We start from the raw sequence: 19,723 nt of genomic DNA on the forward strand, positions 1-19,723 counted from the left end.
TCTCCTGTTTTGCACATTCAACAGAGAAACCTGTAAATGCAGCATATTCCTCACCTGTAGCACCTGTTCTATGATGCTAGTAATCTCTTGCATTTCCCTGACACACGGCTCTATAATTGCTACATATTTGTTAATATTCTGCTATTGATCTCTACCTTTATAATCGCACCTCTCTTTCAATACACGGGTACTAAGTGGTAGCCTACCCTTGGTGTTATTTATAAATATTCCAGTGCAGTGTTTGGTTTTTCTATGGACTAAGAACTGGTAAACGCACTCATGCTGTTCCTTTGCCAAGTCAGCTGCTATTACCTTGCTATTTCATCCCCCAATTATTCTATGGAACAGGGGCTTATGTTTTAAACATTCACATTCCACATCAGTGTATAAAAGAAATATATTATTATTCTTATTATTTAAAGGGAGCAATGTGTAACTGGTATGATGATCTTTGAGAGTAAAAATAGGTTAATAGCGGAAGTTAGAACTGAATATAGGACTGCAACATGCTGATAATCAGCAATATTGATTACAAATCCCCGTACAGATACTGTATGTCCAAACTTACTGTTTTCAGTGCCATGAACCAACACACTGAAAAATGCAACCCATCTGTGGCCACCAAACAGTACATTTTGCAGCCCAGTTGTGGCTCAGGAGGATAAAATCAGGACCCCTCAGGATTAATCCTACTTGCCCAACCAGTCTGTAAGTGGTATACAGAGGATTCCCAGAGAGAAACAGTCTCTCTATGTGTCTCCCCCGAACCTCTTACAGGAGCAATTCATGGGTTTTTATTATTATTATTATTATTTTTATTATTACATTGGTATTAAAGCAGAGGGTCTCCGGGGCTGAACCCTATTAATTTCACCTCTGGGTACCTCCTGCTTCTGGAGATATAGACCTAAGATAGGGGTGCTGGTATCTCCTGCAAATTTTAATCGTTTGCGTCATGACTTCCAATTGGCCCACGGGACAGAGACATTTAAACTTGCAGAGAGATACAGTACCCGCCTACGGAGGTAAGTATCTCCAAAAGCATGGGGTCCCCTGGTCTGAAATTAATGGGATTCAGCTCCAGAGACACCCTGCTTCAAAAGGGCTAAGAGGTAGACATGCCATTGGAAAAAAGTGTGTGTTATTTTGTTGTTTATGCAGATTGCTGCCAGTGCAGTACATTGCACCCCAATATATTTAGAGCCCATCATCTGCAGTTAACCCACACATTGCCGGACCTTCTGTCAATAAAAGGGTTAATAGCTTGGCATACCATTTGGTAATAATCTATTAGTTATGATCATTGCTGTGTGTTTACATTGCACACAAATACAAAGTGCCTGTGTGCAACATCATATCCTTCTGTTATGCCAAATCTTTTTTCTGTAGTAGGTAGTTTACTGTGTGTAAGACTTCTACAGTAAGTGGATGCTGCTGCAGCATATTCACCTTTGGAACAACATTCACCATGTTGCTGTATACATTGAGTGTAGAATGTGTAGCTCACTATTCTATCAAAGATTTCTACAGGTTTTAGAAAAAATATGCAAACTTTTTCATCTAAATAAAATAATCTACAACAGACGACAGAGAAGCCCAATGCTACATCCAACATGACAGAAATACACATTAAAATACTTATATATTCTCTTGAAATAGGGTCATTTAGTTTAACCCTTTGGCCAAAGCGTTGTAAGCTTGCGAGCCACGTCAAGGCAGACACCTGTTCGCAAGTCCTAACACTACCAGATAAAATACTAATATACCTCTATTAGGATTAACATTCTCATTTACCTCTATTAGGAGGGAGAAAGACCACAGTGGGTCTATATCCAGCAGAATGAGGAACTTGCAAACTAGGGAAGTGGGGAGGGGCGGGCTTAAAACCTGGGAAGGAGGAGCCACTAACCTCCACCAGCTGGAACAGCTGAGAATGGGTTAACAAAACACAGAACCCCAGCAAGCTCTTTTTGGAAACCCCTGAGCCCCCACAAAATATATATATGTATATGTGTCAAAATGGAGTGCTATTGAGCGTGGCATATGTATACAACAGACGACAGAGAAGCCCAATGCTACATCCAACATGACAGAAATACACAGTAAAATACTTATATATTCTCTTGAAATAGGGTCATTTAGTTTAACCCTTTGGCCAAAGCGTTGTAAGCTTGCGAGCCACGTCAAGGCAAACACCTGTTCGCAAGTCCTAACACTACCAGATAAAATACTAATATACCTCTATTAGGATTAAAATTCTCATTTACCTCTATTAGGAGGGAGAAAGACCACAGTGGGTCTATATCCAAAAAGAGCTTGCTGGGGTCCTGTGTTTTGTTAACCCATTCTCAGCTGTTCCAGCTGATGGAGGTTAGTGGCTCCTCTTTCCCAGGTTTTAAGCCCGCCCCTCCCCACTTCCCTAGTTTGCAAGTTCCTCATTCTGCTGGATATAGACCCACTGTGGTCTTTCTCCCTCCTAATAGAGGTAAATGAGAATTTTAATCCTAATAGAGGTATATTAGTATTTTATCTGGTAGTGTTAGGACTTGAGAACAGGTGTCTGCCTTGACGTGGCTCGCAAGCTTACAACGCTTTGGCCAAAGGGTTAAACTAAATGACCCTATTTCAAGGGAATATATAAGTATTTTACTGTGTATTTCTGTCATGTTGGATGTAGCATTGGGCTTCTCTGTCGTCTGTTGTATACATATGCCACGCTCAATAGCACTCCATTTTGACACATATACATATATATATTTTGTGGGGGCTCAGGGGTTTCCAAAAAGAGCTTGCTGGGGTTCTGTGTTTTGTTAACCCATTCTCAGCTGTTCCAGCTGGTGGAGGTTAGTGGCTCCTCCTTCCCAGGTTTTAAGCCCGCCCCTCCCCACTTCCCTAGTTTGCAAGTTCCTCATTCTGCTGGATATAGACCCACTGTGGTCTTTCTCCCTCCTAATAGAGGTAAATGAGAATTTTAATCCTAATAGAGGTATATTAGTATTTTATCTGGTAGTGTTAGGACTTGCGAACAGGTGTCTGCCTTGACGTGGCTTGCAAGCTTACAACGCTTTGGCCAAAGGGTTAAACTAAATGACCCTATTTCAAGAGAATATATAAGTATTTTACTGTGTATTTCTGTCATGTTGGATGTAGCATTGGGCTTCTCTGTCGTCTGTTGTATACATATGCCACGCTCAATAGCACTCCATTTTGACACATATACATATATATATTTGTGGGGGCTCAGGGGTTTCCAAAAAGAGCTTGCTGGGGTTCTGTGTTTTAAATAAAATAATCTATTTTGGGTTAATTAAACTTTGCTAACTTTGTGAAATGTGTTGGTGCTACTTAATACTGCAACCCCATTTCCATGATCATATCTGAGCAATCTTTACAGCTTTTTGTATTAGTTATGTTTGTACCAATGATAACATGGTTTCAGGATGCATATTCTTTAGTATTTGTCATGAAATATTCTGATAATGGATGGCTTCCTTGCCTACATTTGAACAACTATTATTAAACAGATATTTAATTATGAGCCAATCATTCTGAATGGCACTGAAGATATTACATGGGTGAGTGATTTCAGTTAATTGTAACTCCAATATGTCTTGCTAAGGAGCACTGCTACTTAAGCCTGTTAAGCTCTATAAAGGCCTTTAGTGCTCTGGATGATTTAAAAAAGCAATTTCCCAGTTTTATATATGTAGCCCTGTGTAATTTTGTGTTACATGCCTCTCTCCTTTTGTGCAGTAATTCCTGTGAAGAGGGCAGGTTTGCCAGAAGTCATCATGGAGGTTTGCCCTCAACCCCTGTGATATGTAGTGTGAAGCAAAGGAAGTTACAGCATGCTCTGTGTCCACTGAAAGGGACACAGGGGGTGGGTCTTTCTGGAGCTATATAATACGCATCACTTCCTAAAGTTAGTGGTTCAAGCTGTGTTATGTCTGGGTCAAGTGTCTGGTGCAAGAGCTGTGAGTCTGTGCAGCTCAGTATCCAGTAGTTGCAGAGAGACAAGCTGACCCCACACCGTGTCAGGGCTCTGGCACAGATGGTGGCCCTCCCTTAGGGGAGAGGTGGCAGAGAAATCCCTGTCTCTACTACAGAGTCAGGAGGGAACTTCCTTGAGGTGTGCAACTATGCTGATGTGCGGCTAAGTACCGGCCGCTATGATGGGCAGTCAGCCATGTAAGATGACAATAAAGATGCCCTTGATTCAAAGACCCTTTTTGGCGGAGACTGGAGTTAATCAGGAAGAAGATGCACCCAGGGGTTCTCTTCCAGAGACTCCTCCCTGCTATCGTTGGGATCTGGAAGGGATGGAGGCACTGTAACAACTGTGAGTAGAACTCAGCACTACCTCAAACGCCTGTCATGGTGAAATCCCCACTACCAACGAGCGGGAGACTCAGGAGTCCTGTGAGCCAGCAGGTGCACCACACAACACTGACATGTAACTGGGGCAGATTCTGCACATAGGGGCCCATATGAGATTGGGTAGGGGTCTAACCGTTACATATATGATATCTTTTAACTAACGTCTAGTGTGAGGGGATCACCCGATTCTCAAGCTATTCACTAGTGATGTCCAGGTATTTAATATACTGTAGTTGCCAGCCAGCAGGAACCAGCCTTCACGGAGAATGAATTTAGAGACCTTTTCAATTTCCCTAAAGAACAGGAAATCACAGGCAAACTACAATTAACACAGGGTGTCCCCAGTAATGAAACATCAGAGGTTTTACTCTGCTGTACTGCTCGAGTCATTATATATATATTATGGGATTAAAATGTATTGACACCATGATACCATGTTTTCCCTACACCACCTCTATTGTCCCTGTTTTGCAGCTCAGAAGCTAGCTGCAGTTAAATGAATGAGTGGGATATGTACTAACTGTATTTGCGACGCAAGGGGGAGCTTCTAGAGCTGTGCCAAGCGCTAAATTGAAGAAGTGTGCTAACTGTATTTGCGACGCAAGGGGGAGCTTCTAGAGCTGTGCCAAGCGCTAAATTGAAGAAGTGTGTCTGTGAGTACGTAGCTGTATTAAAGATAGGTATCAGTTTTCAGACCAAAGTAGTCGAAACCACAAGCTCAATTGAATAAGTGGTCTGCGGTTTAGCTGAAGTACCTTCTTGCTACAAATGTATCCAGCCGTCTGAAATTGCAATTGATGTGGTCTACGTATATTTTGCAAAGACTTTTTATACAGCTCCACACAAGAGGCTAATGTACAAAATAAAGAAAATTGGACTCAGTGAAAATATATGCTCCTGGATTGCAAACTGGTTGAAGGATATACAACAGAGAGTTGTGATAAATGGAACTTTTTCAGGTTGGGCTAAAGTTGTGAGTGGAGTACCTCAGGGATCGATACTGGAGCCCCTGCTTTTTGACTTGTTTATTAATGACCCTAAGGTAGATATAGAGAGAAAAGTCTCCTTCTTTGCTGATGGCAATAAATTGTGTATGGTAGTAGAGTCAGAGCAGGTTGTAATTTCTCTCCAGAAGGACTTGGAGAGACTGGCAACTTGGGCAGGTAAAGGGCAGATGAGGTTTAAAACAGATACATGGTTATGCATTTGGGAAGCAAGAATAAACAGGCAGGGTCATCCCTTAAGGTTGAAGGAAACAAGATTTCACCAGCAACTAAGGACAGGGTGGTAAGTAGAACTGCATTTATTAACTTTATTTATGCTGGTTTATGTGATTAATAATGAGCAAATAATCTATTATACATATGTGGATAATAGTTATTTTGCACATAACTGTACTGTATGTGTTTGGTGAGTGGGGGGGGGGGTGATTTTATTTACAGTAATGTAGGACATGTTTTATTTATTTTTACATACAGGGTTGGTTCCTTAGATCTGCGGGGACATATGGAGACCACCTGAGGACTGTATTTATTTTAAAGTATTTGTTTTTTTAATTATTTTTTTGGGGCACAGAATTGGTTCTGCAGGCAAGCAGGGCCCCCCGGGCACCTGCGGGGACCACCCGAGGGTCACCGCCAGCCTGTTGAATAATTCCTGTGCATCCTCAAACAATTAAGCTATGTTATGTATGTTATGTATGTAAGGGGGTATAGGGTTTGTTGGGGGCACAGGGGGTGGGTGTGTTGTTTATTGGGGGCAATTGTCCCCAATAAACATGCTATTGTGCCATAACCCCTTCATTGCCTTATCGAATAGCCGTTAAGGTAATGAAGCTGCTTTCATGTATTTTTATTGAGTGTGCGTGACTCCCTGCTTCCCGAGTTACAGGCCCCGGTATGGGGCATCGGTTGCAGGTATCCCATTTGTGTCAACACACTTACCCAGAGCTCTAGGTGTTACCTTTCCAGTGAATTCTCCAGATTGATACAGTTCCTGCAATTAGAGATACTTCAATTTTTGAATGTGCAAAATATATAGAGGATGAAAGAATAAGGCATGAAAGTAAACACATACAATAGGGGAAAAAAACTGAACCCCAGAGAGCTTGCAATATAAAAACAAAACCAGCAATAAAAATAAAAGGTGTGCTTAACCCCTTTGCTGCCAGTGTGGCTGGCCCTTCTAGCTGCAAAGGGATTAAAATAACATCTTACATTTTTCAGTGGCACTGACAATGAACAAGCATCCAGTTAAGTTTTGTGGAATGCCAGCAGAAAAACAAATAGTTAATACATGAGAAGAGAGTGAGGGATTGCTACGCAGCTGTAAGCATCAGTTCCCACCTTTGTAAAACATAAACTCTGCGTGTATGATATCATTTATTTCCCATTGCTGCCATGAAGTTTACCTTTTTCTGCTGCTACAAATCAATTTCACCTCTCACCCATCCGTAATGAAAATATCTCCTCTCCAGCAGCCGGCTGTGACCTAAGTAACTTCCCCCACTCTGGTTTGGCAGCTAGCCTACTCAGGGGTGCAAGTTTCTCACTTCCCTACTTGGAAATTACTAGTCTGCCAATTTCACCTGGTCAGCTCAGAGCATCACTCTTATGGGAATTGGACATTTCTGAGTATCGTTTGCTGCTGATTCCCAAACTCCTTCTCTGTTGGGGAAACTGACTGTTTAAGTGTACAAAGTACAAAATGTTTATCAAAAGTAAAAGTATCCACTTTTTCTAATGTATCAAAAGTATTTCAATGATTTCCACCACTTTTTATGTAAACTACAGTATTTTCGTTGTTATTTGAAATTAAATAATTGTGGAGCTTTTCCACAGATTACTGTACTGTATATTACTGAGGATTGTTAACTTATTTGAAATGTCTCTTAATTCTTCTAAATGTCTTGAAAAAGGCCTCCGAAGATGGAGCTTTTGTGACCGTGAAGGGGTACCCAGGCGATTAATAAAGGCATTTGGCCCGGCTGGGTGCCCCTGAACCAGATTGGGAATTGTAGAGTGTCAGCTCTGCAACTCATCCAGGGCATAATATCTATATGTGTTTAACATTTGAAGGTCTTGGAGGGTGTTAGAGCCCTCTACCAAAATCCCACAGCATTTGTAAAAATCTCAGGAGGCCTATCAGAACCAATTACAATCAGAAATGGGACCAGACAGGGTTGCCCACTATCCCCACTATTATTTGCACTAACAATTGAACCCTTGGCAACCAAAATTAGAGAAGAAAAAAGCATCAAGGGGATTTCGATCTCCGAAAAAGAATTCAAAATTTCCCTATTCGCGGATAATGTGATCCTGACCCTCGCTGACCCCCACATCTCTCTCCCTAACCTACAAAAGGTACTCCACCAGTTTGGTACAGTGTCTGACTATAAAATCAATATATCCCACTAGCAGCCATGAAAAATATATAGGCCCTAATGTTCCAATTCATCTGGAACGATAAAAGACCGAGGGTCCCCAGATCGGTCTTGCTATCACCAAAAACAAGAGAGGGTCTGGTGGTCCCCGATGTGGTCAGGTACTATCTAGCAGCCCAGCTGAAGCAAGCCGTAGTTTGGAATTGCGACCCGGCATCCGCCCGCTGGCTCGAGATAGAATCACACTACGCAGCCCCATCCACACTTCAGGTCCTCATGTGGTCCCAAGGGGGAAAAGAGGGAGGACCGAGAAGGTTTGAGCTAGGAGCAATGAGATGCACGTGGGATACTTGGATTAAAAGCAAAGGGAAATATGGCCTGCTAAACACCCCATCACAAATCACCCCTATTTTCAGCAACCCGAACTTCCCGCCCGGGTGCTCAAAAAATAAATTTGACCAATTTCAGGGTCTTGGAATAAGGCTGGTTGCCGATATGCTGATAAATGGAGAGATCCTGTCCTTTAAAGAAGTACGAGACAAGTACCAATCACAACACCTCCATCTATTCAAATACCTACAAAATAGACATTTTCTGATGTCTCTCGCTCAGAACTCCAAATTTCCCCCACCTACCAGATTTGAAAAACTATGCAGTGTAGGCAGGTATCAAAGAGGCCTAATCTCGGAGATTTATAGGGGGATAGAGTCAGCATCAGAACCCCCGACCCACCAATACATGCAAAAATGGTCTGCGGACCTGAACATACAAATTGACAATGAGGAATGGGAGGATATCTGGGAGATGGCGGCAAAAACCTCAATCTCAACAGTAACTAAAGAAAATATCTACAAGATTCTATTCCAGTGGTACCTGACCCCGGCTAGACTAAGCCAGATCTTCCCCGGCACATCAGACTTGTGCTGGAGGGGATGTGGTCAAAAGGGGGACATGGCCCCTATTTGGTGGTCGTGTCCGGAGATTCAGAGGTTCTGGGTAAAGATCCAGACATTGCTCTACGAGACAACGGGGATCCCTTTCCCCCTGGATCCACTGTCCCTGGTGCTGAGTAAACCTTTCGACGACCTACCCCCACCAATGAGTAGACTGGTCTCGGCAATTCTGACGGCGGCCAGGTGCTCAATAGCACCAGCCTGGAAGCAGGTCAAAGCCCCGGCAAGAAACACGATCATAAGACGAGTAGACGAGGTAATGTCAATGAAAAAGCTAACCGCCATGCTAAACAAAAAAATGCCGCAGTTCTGGAACACCTGGGACCCATGGATAGGCCCCTAAGGCTATGGATAATGGGAGAATGTGAAAACTGGAATGAGGAGATGAGTCCAGAACCCAAAGGCAGGAGAACTGGACGAACCTCGGAGGACCGCCCCCCCAACCCCTCCGTTTGTCTATTCCCGCCCCCATCCCCCCCCCCACACCCACCCACCTCTCTACCCTTACCCCCAAATCTTAAAACAATATGTTGGCCAATATCCACTCAGTTCAATCAAAGTTAAACAGTTATATGTTGTTAACAAAAATGTACCTATACATGTACACTGGCGACACACTTTATTCGAGCTCGGCTAGTCCCACGAATTCGGGTATACCCGGGTGTTTTGAGGTTTGTGACTGTTTTCTGCCCGAGTGCATTGAGTTATTTTCCGGCAGGGATTGAAGCATTTTATTCCCGCTGGCTGCAATACTGCACAGTACATATATATATACTGCATTACAATTCATGAATTTATGCCATCTGGTAGACACGTGAAGCATTGCAGCCTATTAAATCCTAATCATTATCATTTAACAGATCAGCCGCCCATCAGCCAGGCATGAACCCAGGCTGGGAAGGCAAATGCAACGGGGCTTGCCAGAGGTGAGGAGCGGCGCATTCCAGGTATCTGCCAGGTACATACCGGGTATTTGCTCGAATAAAGTGTGTCGGTGCAGTATATGTCAATGCCAATAAAAAAGATTGATACAAAAAAAATTTGAAGGTCAACAGTAAAAAGAAGTGAATTACTGCAGGAGAAAATTCAAACCATTTAAATATGAAGATGTAATGTAGTGAAAACACTGTGCTATACAACACTATCTCTAGAAGTGTAAACTTCTTCTCAATGATATAAAATATAATTATTGATTTTTCAAAGCCAAACTCTGAAATGCACTACAATTAATATTAAGGCATTTTCTAAATACATTAGAAAGTTGCTAGCTCTTAAATAAGGGAAATGTTCACATAGCAGAGATACAAAGTTAATAAAAACTATTTGTTCAAGAGAAAAAGTTTTGGATAAATATCACAGTACTGGAAGGCAAATATGTGGATGATTTGGAACCATAGCTCGTTTATGGCCCTAATTTGCTGAAATTGCCATTCATTAGTTCTCCCTACATTCGTTTATGTGGTTGCTTTTGTTCACCGTGTACACTGCCCCTTTTCTTATATACAGTACACGTGCTCCCATATATAGAAGGGAAAACTTTTGCCAAAGTTCAAATCCACTGTGCATATGGCATTTCTTTGCAAGATCGAGTTTTTGGTAATTTTCTGAGTTCGAAATAAGTCACCTCTATTTAATTTTTAACTCAATTATGCAAAATTTTGACTAAGTGAAAATGTTAATAATTGTGTATAAACAGACATAAAAAAGTTATGGTATGTAAAAAAAAAGTGACAAGAACCCTCCGCCGTAAAGTTTACAACAAATAAAAATACCACTTGTGGTGCATTTACATGTCTCAGACCGGTTTGCAACCCTGTCTATCCCCATTATCGTTTAGCAACCAGTGCTTCTACTGCGGCCAGTGATTGTGGGAAATGGCATCCGTTTTAAAGGTGCAATCCACACTGGTGATTTTTTGTTTTTAAAGGTTAAAAAAATAAATATATATATTTGTTGTATCTATATATCCTGATGTACAAAATCCACAGCACTCACCAATTCATCAAATGCAAAAACAATTTAATGTAGAAACACAAGCATCAGGGGTAACAGCAGGAAAACAGAAGCGACGTTTCGGACCTCCCGGTCCTTTCTCAAGCTCCCTCGAATTTGAATTGGTGAGTGCTGCGGATTTTGTACATCAGGATTTTGTCTATTTTTGCTGTTGGATGGTGATCCTGGTTGCACTGCTTCCACCACAACTGACCAGATAAGTTGCTTTCCTTATACGTTCCCCTATTGAGTGCCCTGAACATTCTTGTGTGTCTATATATCTATATATCTTTCAGGGATTTAGGCCAAAAGCTTAAGGCAAGGACCTCTAAGGTAGTATTTTCTGAAATACTACCAGTGCCATGTGCTACCGCAGGGAGACAGTCAGACATTAGAGAGGTTAATCCATGGCTAAGAAAGTGATGCAGGAAGGAGGGTTTTTTGGATTTTTAGAGCACTGGGACTCCTTTTCTGAGAGGTGCCATCTATATTCTAGGGACGGATTACACCTCAATGAAGAGGGATCTTCTGTGCCGGGGGGAGAATGTTAAAAGGTTGGTGGAGAGTTTAAACTAGGATGGAGGAGAGTGGGGAATGAAACATATTAACTAAATAGAATAGAGGAGGATACAAGGGGTTATGAAGGTAGAATGGGGGCGTGTGAGTTTAACAAGCACTGAGACACCCATAGTAAATACAGATAATACTAGAAAACTTCTAAAGACTAAAACAAGTGGGTGCAAAAAGGAAGGAGCAGATAAGATAATAGTACAGGCTGAAAAAAAAACTTAAATGCATGCTTGCTAATGCAAGAAGCCTGACAGATAAAATGGGGGAGCTTGAATTAATAGCTGCAAGGGAGCAGTATGATATCATAGGCATTACTGAAACACGGTGGGATGAAACTCATAACTGGGCAGTTCATTTAGAGGGTTATTCCCTTTTTCGGAAGGATCGAACAAATAGAAGGGGAGGTGGAGTATGTTATATGTTAAACTGGATCTAAAACATATTATAAGGGACGATGTTTACGAAGGGAATGATAACATGTAGAGACCTTGTGGATAGAAATTAGCAGTGGAGGTAAAAATATAAAGAAAATGTTTGTAGGGATATGCAATAAACTACCAAATATCTGTGAGATTGAGGAAGCTAAAATACTTTGCAATTGGAGAAGGCATCAAAACTGGGTCATGTTTGTATAATGGGGGATTTTAACTATCCAGACATGGACTGGGAAAATGAGATTACATTTGCATTACAACGAAAGGAAACACGTTTTTGGGGCTTATTAAAGACAATTATATGACCCAAATTATTGAGGAACCAACAAGGAGAGGGGCAGTACTGGATTTGGTAATATCAAACAATGTAGAAGTAATAACAAATATTCAAGTCCCGGAACATTTGGGTAACAGTGATCATAACATGGTCTCATTTGAAATAAATTATCAAAAAACAGATTACTTGGGTTCAACAAAGACCTTAAACTTTAGAAAGGCAGATTTGAATAAACTAAGGGCTAATCTACAAGTAATACACTGGGATGATATTTTTGCAGGGGAAAATGTAGAAGATAAATGGTCAGTCTTTAAAACATTGTTAGAAAAGCACACTTATCAGTGTATCCCTTGGGTAATAAGTATAAAAGAAATAAGTCAATACCAATGTGGCTAAATAAACAGGTAGGGGAGGAAATGGACAAGAAGAGGAAGGCAATAAGATTCTTTAAGTCAGAAGGGACAGAGACATCGTATCAGAATTATAAGGAATATAACAAAAATTGCAAAAGGGCAATCAAATTAACAAAAATGGATAATGAAAAAAGGATTTCAATAGAAAGTAAGATCAACCCTAAGAGGTTCTTTAAGTACCTTAATAACAAAAAAATGAGAAAAGAAAATATAGAACCCTTTTTCAGTGCGAGATGGGCAGGTAGATTATTGGAGATAAGGAAAAAGCAGAGGTATTAAACAAATTCTTTGTCTCTTTGTTTACCAGGGAATAATCAATTTCAATAGTAGTGCCGCAGGAGGAAGCCACAACCTCCATATTAATGAACAGTTGGATAACTGAGGAAGAAGTTCATAAGCGGCTTGAAAAAATTAAAGTAAACAAGGCACCTAGCCCCGATGGCATACATCCAAGAGTTCACAAGGAGTTAAGTTAAGTAATAGCCAAACCATTATATTTAATATTCAAGGACTCCATTTCCACAGGCTCAGTACCACAAGATTGGCATAAAGCAGATGTGGTGCCTATATTTAAAAAGGGAGCTAGATCACAACCCGGGAAATTACAGACCTGTTAGCCTGACTTCAATAGTGGGGAAACAACTTGAAGGTTTAATACGGGATAATATTCAGGAATACCTCATAGAAAACGAAATTATTAATAATAGTCAGGATGGATTTATGAAGGATAGATCATGCCAAACTAACCTTATTTGTTTCTTTGAGGAGCTAAGTAGGAATTTAGACCAGGGTAATGCAGTTGATGTGGTCTACTTAGATTTTGCAACGGCTTTTGATACAGTTTCACACGAGGTTGGTATACAAAATAAAGAAAATTGGACTTACTGTAGTGCTGACGAGTATTCTAAAACAAATATGGGGCAATCACCAACAAGACCTGGGTACATCCTGGATACATGCTGGGAACATGCTGCAACATTTCCCTGACATTTCTGCAGACAGACTAATGGCTCATCAGATTAACAGCGGGGGTCCATGGCAGTCCCTTTCAAACTGAATTGGACTGCCAGGGACTCCTGCTGTGTTAATCCGATGGGCCATTAGTCTCTGCAGGAATGTCACTGAAATGCTTGCAGCATGTACCCAGCATGTACCTGGATCTTGTTGGTGATAGCCCCAGATTTTCCAAGGCAAGTTTTAGAATACTCGTCAGCACATCTGTAGTAATAATATATGCACCTGGATTGAAAACTGGTTGAAGGACAGACAACAGAGGGTTCTCATAAATGGAACTTTTTCAGGTTGGGCTAAAGTCGTGAGTGGAGTACCTCAGGGATCGGTACTGGGACCCCTGCTTTTTAACTTGTTTATTAATGACCTTGAGGTTGGCATCGAGAGCAAAGTCTCCATCTTTGCTGATGATACTAAATTGTGTAAGGTAGTAGAATCAGAGCAGGATGTAATTTCTCTCCAGAAGGATTTGGAGAGACTGGAAACGGGGGCAGGTAAATGGCAGATGAGGTTTAATACAGATAAATGTAAGGTTATGCATTTGGAATGCAAGAATAAAAAGGCGACTTACAAATTAAATGGGGATAAATTGGGGGAATCCTTGATGGAGAAGGATTTGGGAGTGCTTGTAGACAGCAGGCTTAGCAATAGTGCCCAAAGTCATGCAGTACCTGCAAAGGCAAACAAGATCTTATCTTGCATTAAACGGGCAATGGATGGAAGGGAAGTAAACATAATTATGTCCCTTTACAAAGCATTAGTAAGACCACACCTTGAATATGGAGTACAATTTTGGGTACCACTCCTTCAAAAAGACATTATGGATGGACAATCTAACGTATGAGGAGAGGCTAGCTAAATTAGATTTATTTACATTAGAAAAGAGGCGTCTAAGAGGGGATATGATAACTATATACAAATATATTCAGGGACAATACAAGAAGCTTTCAAAAGAACTATTCATCCCACGGTCAGTACAAAGGAATCGGGGCCATCCCTAAAGGTTGGAGGAAAGGAGATTTCACCAGCAACAAATGAAAGGGTTCTTTACAGTAAGGGCAGTTAAAATGTGGAATTCATTACCCATGGAGACTGTGATGGCAGATACAATAGATTTGTTAAAAAAAGGTTGGACATCTTTTCAGAAAGGAAAGGTATACAGGGATATACCAAATAAGTATGCATGGGAAGGATGTTGATCCAGGGATTAATCCGATTGTCAATTCTTGGAGTCAGGAAGGAATTTATTTTTCCCCTTATGAGATATTATTGGATGATATGACTCTGGGGTTTTTGGTTTGCCTTCCTCTGGATCAATAAGTAAGTATAGATATAGGATAAAAAAACAACAATACAAACCGGCGCCTACAGAGTCCCATATAGGAAAAAAGTTCAGTCCAATGGTAAAGAAGTGTCCAGAAATGTCCAATCTTGCACTTCACGCTCCACAGCAAGATGTTACAAGAAGCATGTGATGCAAAGAGAGGGAAAGAGAAAAAAATCAAAGTGCAACAATGCTACAGTATAAACACATAAGACAAACAGGACAAGACAATACTAGACAAACACAAGCAAGGCTCATAAATAATACAAGAGTTAATTTAATACACAAAAAAATATAAAATGAACAAGGCAGATGACGGATCCAGTGGTAAAACCGGAATCCTACTTACAGAACGTTCGTTTAATACAGACAGGGGTGTATGGTGAGTGATGCACGGCCGCGGCGTCTGATGGATGCGTGGCGTCCAGGAGTTGCTCCAAACACTGTCCCTAGCTCCGCAACCGGATGTGTTCACCGGGGGTGGGTCTCAGGCTCTCCAAACGCTGTCTGCCACGCCGGGCCAGAAATACATCACCGGGGGCGGGTCAAAATGCCGAAACCCCCTTCTCCTACTGCTGTACCTCGATCAAACTCCTGTGGGTTCTCTGCCTTAGTCCAAATAAACTCTCACAAACTGCCCAACACGTTTCGTGCGCATGCGCACTTCTTCAGGGAAATGGACACAGGACATGAGATCTTTAAATACTGACAGGATGAAAAACATTGGATAAGGGTTGTACCGCCCACAAAGCCAAAGCTCAAACAGGATTGGTCTAATCACTTGTCAGTAATGTCCTGTATAAACACAGCCTCACTAACAATACAAATAGCGCACAATCACAATGCAATAACATTAACACAATTACAAAAATGCATATAAACTCTCAATGGCGTATTAATAAACCAACGTGTGGTTATCTATTGTAAATAACAATAGACCATATATATCCTGCTAATGAATAAATACATTCTATATATGTATACACATGGTCTCATATAGAAGCACGCAAATCAGACGGATGGAGATGAAATGACATATCTATTGCAGTCTACCTAAAAATATTCCTATAAAAATGTATATATATTTGTTAAAACACAATTATTTGTATATATAAAAAAATATAAATAGGTAGTTCCACTGGGTTAAGAACCCAGAACATTCTGCGTGTCAAGCAGATGTGATAAACACTACAAAATGGAACTTATATTAAAAAATAAATTACTTTAAAAAGACTCCTAGTTCAAAATCAATATTAAGGCCATTGGGAGAGAGGGTCTTCAACTCATAGATCCATTATGCTTCACGTCTACTGATCTGATTGAGTTGATTCCCCCCTCTCCAACTGGCTGGCACTGTCTCAATGGCTTGGCATCTCAATCCAACTGGATTCTGATTATGATGGATGCGAAAATGGTGAGAAACACTATGTGTCGTTAGACCTCTCTTGATGTTATAAACGTGTTCATATACCCTTCTTTCGTATCACCTCCCTGTTCTGCCCACATATTGTAGGCCGCAGGGGCACTGAAGTAAATATAAAAGGTAGAGTGACAGTTAATAAAAGATTTTATGGTGTAAATTTTTGAGGTCACGTTAGATCTAAAAAATTTAGTGTTAAAGCTAAATTAACAGGCTATACATTTGGTACATTTAAAAAAGCCCTTGTTGGTATTTGTTGATTTAGATTTTGAGTGATCCAGAGGACAACTTGGGGCTAATCGTGATTTAATATTTGAGGCTTTAGTAAAGATGATATTAGGTCTGACAGAAGACATTGTGCTAATGTGTTATCACATAGAAGAATTGGCCAATGCTTATTTAAAATCTGGTGGATTTTTGGTGCCATTTCATTATATTGTGTAACAAAGGCCAGACCACCATTTAACTCTTTGTTTTTCAATGGATTTTTACTCTTATATTCCAACAGGGAATTCCTCTCTATTTTATCTACCGGCAGAGATGCCTCTGTAAGTAGATTCTCCGGGTATTTTCTAACCCGAAATTTTTCCTTTAGCTCATCCGCCTGAACCGCAAACTCCTCCTGATTGGAGCAATTGCACTTGAGGCGGACGAGCTGTCCCTTTGGAATATTGCGTATCCAGCCAGGATTATGCTGGCTGTCCGCCCTAAGGTAATTATTCGCCTGAACCGATTTGAAATAAGTCTTAGTCTGTATCTTATTATCGCTTATATATATGCTTAGGTCCAAGAATTCTATGTGTTGTTTGTTGTGATTAAAAGTAAAAGAAAGATCCCTATCATTATCGTTAAGATAATCAAAAAACAAATCTAACTGTTCCTGGCTACCAGACCAAACGAAAATAATATCATCTATGAACCAGCGCCAGAGCACCAGGTGTGCCCTGAGAGGACAGTTGTTCCAAACATAATCTTCTTCCCAACTGTCCATAAATAAATTAGCATAACTCGGGGAAAACCTGGTTCCCATCGCCGTGCCACTGGTCCTGCAGTGTCATTTATGTCCACTAATATATTATGTATGACATCTGAGTGCTATATATAAGGGGATTCTTTTTGATCAATCTTCTGATCAACACTGCTACTACTCCACCTTTATCAGCAGGTTTTATAACGATCAATTTGTTGTCTTCCAGCTGTCGCAATGCCATCTTTTCTTGTTTATTAAGATTGTCCTTATTAATTTTATACGATCTAATACACTCCTCCAATTCTCTAGTCCCTATTTCAACAAATGAGTTTACTAAATGGCCTTGTGTGAATTTTGGGTAAAAAGTAGATTTTTGTTTAAAGAGTTAAATGATGGTCTGACCTTTGTTACACAATATAATGAAATGTCACTAAAAATCCGCCAGATTTTAAATAAGCATTGGCCAATTCTTCTATGTGATAACACATTAGCACAATGTCTTCCGTCAGACCTAATATCATCTTTACTAAAGCCTCAAATATTAAATCACGATTAGCCCCAAGTTGTCCTCTGGATCACTCCAAATCTAAATCAACAAATACCAACAAGGGCTTTTTTAAATGTACCAAATGTATAGCCTGTTAATTTAGCTTTAACACTAAATTTTTTAGATCTAACGTGACCTCAAAAATTTACACCATAAAATCTTTTATTAACTGTCACTCTACCTTTTATATTTACTTCAGTGCCCCTGCCGCCTACAATATGTGGGCAGAACAGGGAGATGCTAAGCCATTGAGACAGTGCCAGCCAGTTGGAGAGGGGGGAATCAACTCAATCAGATCAGTAGGCGTGAAGCATTTTGGATCTATGAGTTGAAGACCCTCTCTCCCAATGGCCTTAATATTGATTTTGAACTAGGAGTCTTTTAAAAGTAATTTATTTTTTAATGTAAGTTCCATAGTGTAGTGGTTATCACATCTGCTTGACACGCAGAAGGTTCTGGGTTCTTAACCCAGTGGAACTACCTACTTATATTTTTTTATATATACAAATAATTGTATTTTAACAAATATATATACATTTTTATAGGAATATTTTTAGGTAGACTGCAATAGATATGTCATTTCATCTCCATCTGTCTGATTTGCGTGCATCTATATGAGACAATGTGTATACATATATAGAATGTATTTATTCATTGGCAGGATATATATGGTCTATTGTTATTTACAATAGATAACCACACGTTGGTTTATTAATACTCCATTGAGAGTTTATATGCATTTTTGTAATTGTGTTAATGTTATTGCATTGTGATTGTGTGCTATTTGTATTGTTAATGAGGCTGTGTTTATACAGGACATGACTGACAAGTGATTAGACCAATCCCGTTTGATCTTTGGCTTTGTGGGCAGTATAACCCTTATCCAATGGTTTTCATCCTGTCAGTATTTAAAGATCTCATGTCCTGTGTCCATTAACCCCAGAAGAAGTGCGCATGCGCACGAAACGTGTTGGGCAGTTTGTGAGAGTTTATTTGGACTAAGGCAGAGAACCCACAGGAGTTTGATCGAGGTACAGCAGTAGGAGAAGGGGGTTTCGCCATTTTGACCCACCCCCGGTGACGTATTTCTGGCCACGGAGTGGCAGACAGCATTTGGAGAGCCTGAGACCCACCCCCGGTGACGCACATCCGGTTGCGGAGCTAGGGACAGTGTTTGGAGCAACTCCTGGACGCCATGCATCCATCAGACGCCGCGGCCGTGCATCACTCACCATACACCCCTGTCTGTATTAAACGAACGTCCTGTAAGTAGGATTCCGGTTTTACCACCGGATCCGTCATCTGACTTGTTCATTTTATATTTTTTGTGTATTAAATTAACTCTTGTATTATTTGTCAGCCTTGCTTGTGTTTGTTTAGTATTGTCCTGTCCTGTTTGTCTTATGTGTTTATACTGTAGCATTGTTGCACTATGATTTTTTTCTCTTTTCCCTCTCTTTGCATCACATGCTTCTTGTAACATCTTGCTGTGGAGCGTGAAATGCAAGATTGCACATTTCTGGACAGTTCTTTACCATTGGACTGAACTTTTTTCCTATATGGGACTCTGTAGGCGTCGGTTTGTATTGTTGTTTTTTGCTTTGTACTAACTGTGTTTTGGGTTAGTTTCACTCGGCAGCCTAGTCTTACATTATTAAGGTATAGTGTGTAAGGTCACACACATTTTTATCACCTTATATGTTTATATACACTGTTTCTTATATATTCACAGCCTTTTAGCACTATATACACCATTCTTTTTTTCCTATAGATATAGGATAAAGTATCTGTTGTCTAAATTTAGCATAGGTTGAACTTGATGGACGTACATCTTTTTTCAACCTCATCTACTATGTAACTATGTGGAGAATCACCCTAGATAGGGGGAAAGATGACGGTGCACAGCATGCCAACAGGTGCCTCATGCGTTCCGGAAGCAGGAAGTAAAGCGGAAGCTGGATGGCGATTTTCAGGGCAAAAATGTAATAAACAGCAATGAACAGCAAAGACATGATTAAAAAGAAAAAATCATCTTGAGAAAGAACTCTGATGC

At 40.5% G+C, this 19,723-nt stretch overlaps 1 non-coding gene across 1 annotated transcript; it reads left to right on the forward strand.

The window, feature by feature from the left end:
• The first annotated feature begins 18,077 nt into the window (after positions 1–18,077).
• Positions 18,078–18,150, forward strand: TRNAV-GAC (transfer RNA valine (anticodon GAC)). Its single transcript has one exon. It is a non-coding gene; the product is annotated as a tRNA-Val (tRNA).
• Positions 18,151–19,723: the final 1,573 nt, after the last annotated feature.

This window comes from Ascaphus truei, chromosome 6 (assembly GCF_040206685.1).
Source record: "Ascaphus truei isolate aAscTru1 chromosome 6, aAscTru1.hap1, whole genome shotgun sequence".
NCBI classification, from domain to species: Eukaryota; Metazoa; Chordata; class Amphibia; order Anura; family Ascaphidae; genus Ascaphus; species Ascaphus truei.